The sequence below is a fragment of the Taeniopygia guttata genome, chromosome 6 (genome assembly GCF_048771995.1).
Source record: "Taeniopygia guttata chromosome 6, bTaeGut7.mat, whole genome shotgun sequence".
Lineage (NCBI taxonomy): Eukaryota > Metazoa > Chordata > Aves > Passeriformes > Estrildidae > Taeniopygia > Taeniopygia guttata.
This window is the reverse complement of record NC_133031.1, coordinates 435534-438637: the sequence shown is the minus strand read 5'-3', so window position 1 is coordinate 438637 and position 3104 is coordinate 435534. Positions and strand designations below refer to the sequence as shown.

General features: G+C 46.3%; 1 long non-coding RNA gene across 1 annotated transcript; it reads left to right on the top strand.

Annotated features, from left to right (window-relative positions):
- The first annotated feature begins 832 nt into the window (after window positions 1-832).
- Window positions 833-2904, top strand: LOC121470214 (uncharacterized). Its single transcript, XR_005980901.2, has 2 exons — window positions 833-1181; window positions 1497-2904. It is a non-coding gene; the product is annotated as an uncharacterized lncRNA (long non-coding RNA).
- The last annotated feature ends 200 nt before the right edge of the window (window positions 2905-3104 follow it).

Sequence of the window (3104 nt, the reverse complement as noted above, 5' to 3'; positions counted from 1 at the left end):
CTCTGGTGTTTTCCTTTTTTTGTTTTCTTTTCTGCCGCTGAGGGTTGGAGGCTGTTTTGATGTTTCTTCTTGTTGATGCCCGGCCAGGGACGCCAGGTGTGAGAACCCCGGGATTGATTTGGGGCTCTCGTGTGGTGGTAAAGTCTCTCCTCCAACCCGCGCTTCCAAAGAAAAACTCCACAGCCTCTTGTTGTTCGGTCTCAAGGTAGTTTATTGCTAGCTATCTAAAAGATTGTCCTGCGCTGCGGCTGCTTTGGTCTGCGGCCCAGGCAGAGGTACACACTCTCCTGACACCCTCACTGTCCGGTGTCTTCGTCGTCTCTCTCCCCGCCCAAAGCTGCTACTATCTTTTATATGATATATTACGTACTATATGTTTATAGATTTTCCCCAATACCTACTATCTACGTTACAATGTGCTTTTCTACTCTAAACCAATCTGTGAATGCCAACATCACCAAGAACATGGAGGTAAGGAAGAAGAAGGAGGAAGAATAAGATAAGGACCACTTTCCTCCATCTTAGAACTCCTGACCCCCCTGTACAAAGTGAAAACCCCCCTGTACAGGTACTAAAACCCCCCTGTACAACACTAAAAAATTTTACCCTCTAATTTGTGACTACTTTTACTATACCATCTAACATTCTGTGACTGCTTGTTCCACCCTCAAAGTTGGTAATTCATTCCATGGTTCAAACTCAAAATCACAGCTGTTTTCAGCTGCTTGCCAGGGTCTAAAATGCTTCTGACCAAGGCCTGGAACCTCTAAAAATGTCTGAGGGACATTTTGGGTTCCAACAAATAAATGCATGATATTTGGTAGTATGTTGACGATATGGAAATAAGGGGTGGAATGTCCCAGGGTGACATTATGGTGCTTGTATCCCAAATCGTGTGTTCTGTTTATGTTTGATGCTTTGTTCTGTGCCTTCCGGACTGGCACTGAAAAATGAAGGTTTGTTTTGTCTTAGCAGCCGGCAGGGCTTGCTTGCTTGCTGGCTCTTTGCTCTCTCCCCTGCTTTTGCCCTTGCTCTTTTTCCTTTCCTTTTCATGAATACCATTCAAACCTTCCCGGGCTGGGACCTGGGAAGCACCGAGAGACACCTGCCTGCATTTTGTGACCTGCAGCAGCCATCCCCAGTGTCAGAGACCGAGAACTGGGCGACTACTCCCATGAGAGGTTTTCTGAATTTGTCATCTCTTCAAAGCGGTGAAAGGGTTTTTGTACTCTGATGTTGTTAATTTCTGATGCTGGGGACTGTTTCTGTCTGTTAAAAAACAGGATTTTTGTTTTCCACTTCTCTTCAAGGAAATTCTTCCCGAAACAGGTCGGGGGGAGGGGTTGTGGGGGTTTGCTGTCGCGGGGGGGGCGGGGAGGGGGGCGCTCATCCTGTGGGTTTTCCCCCAAATTTGCCCTAAACCAGGAGAGTGTGGGCAGAAGCCCGGTTCTGTGCAGATTCGTTCTTCACCTCATACAAGCTACCACTCTCTCCAGCTCCCAGAGGCGAAGAAGCGGATACTTGGCACACATATCGGTGAGCGGCAGCCGCACGCAGCGAACCGCCTGCTTCAGCCGAAAGACGCCGGGAACTGGCGCTTCCCTCCGGACAGCACCAGAGACCCGGAGCCGGCTTCTCTAGCGGACTGCATCATAGAGAAAAGCTTCTCCAGTGTATCTCGCAGGGAGAAAGCTTGCCAGCACAGTGCACGCACCCCGCTCTTGCCCAGAAACATGGATTTGCTGAACACTCCAAAAACACTGCTGTCTCATAGGCAAGCTTCAAACTGCTGTCAGATGTCCGTGCTCTCTGTTTTCTGCTGCCCTGCTCGTTGTAGAGGAGTGCACAGCTCACCCTGGCACTCAGTGCACAGTGAAGGCAATTGCAAAAAACCAGCAGCTGCTCACTCCCAAACACAAGGCGCTGTCTATGTCCTTGCTTCCCGAGCAACTCAGCGCAGCCCTTCTTTTCTGCAGCTGCCATCGAGTTCTCTGCATCTCGGAAGCTCAGGGCACGAACAAGAATTCTCCAGATTCGTCTGCATCAGGACCAAGTCAAAACGCAGGAAAGTCGTCCTGGAGCACCTGCCAGAAGCATGCCAGCGGTGAACTGAAAGGGCTGGAAGCTGCAGCCACCGTCCTCTAGCAGTGCCAAGGCAGCGCACAGAAGCCGGTTTCGTTCTTCGCCTCTCAGAAGCCAACCGCTCTCCCCGGCTGCCGGAGGCGAAGAAGCGGCTACTAGGTGCACCGCTGATGTGAACCGCACTTGTAGGCTGCAAAGCGCGGCTTCGGCAGAAAGACTCCGGCAACCGCCGCTTCTCTGCGGACAGCTGCGGAGAGCCGGAGTCTGCGTCTCTAGCTGACTGCATCATAGCGAAAAGCTTTTCCAGCGTGTCTCGCAGGGAGAAAGCTTGCCAGCACAGTGCACGCATGCCGCCCTTGCCCAGAAACATGGATCTGCTGAACACTCCAAAAACACTGCTCTTTCCTAGGCAAGCTTCAAACTGCTGTCAGACGTCCGTGCTCTCTGTTTTTTTTTTTTTTTTTTTTTTTTTTAATATTGAAATTCCAATATAATTTTTGTAAATTATAAATGTAGAAGTACTAATTTTGGATATATCAATGATAATTACTACAGGTCTAGCAAAAGACATAGTAAATTATTCACTTTTTCATTAACTAGTAACATTAATCTTTAGCGTCTCAGGCCAAATCAAATAAGTTATGAAAAATACTAAATGAGTATAAGTATGAGGGTAAAAGCATTTTAGTAATAAGAATTTTATTTTTACAAGATTAAAATTTTAATTTACTTTTTGATGACAGAGAATTTATTTGAACTTTAACAGCAGAAAAAAGAAAACATTTAAGATTGTTAAAATAAAGGTTTTATTAAGTTGTGTAATACTTTGTGTCTGAAATTTCTTATAGAGATAAAATGCATTGAGTGGCAGTCTCTGACCTATATATCAAAAAGTTCAGTTAATCACACTTACATGTAATTATATAATAAAATGTCTCTTACATGGATAGACAGTTAATTGCAGTTATCAGAAAGCTTCTTAAAGACTGAGGCTTTGATTAAGGCCTGTGTCTGAATGCTTA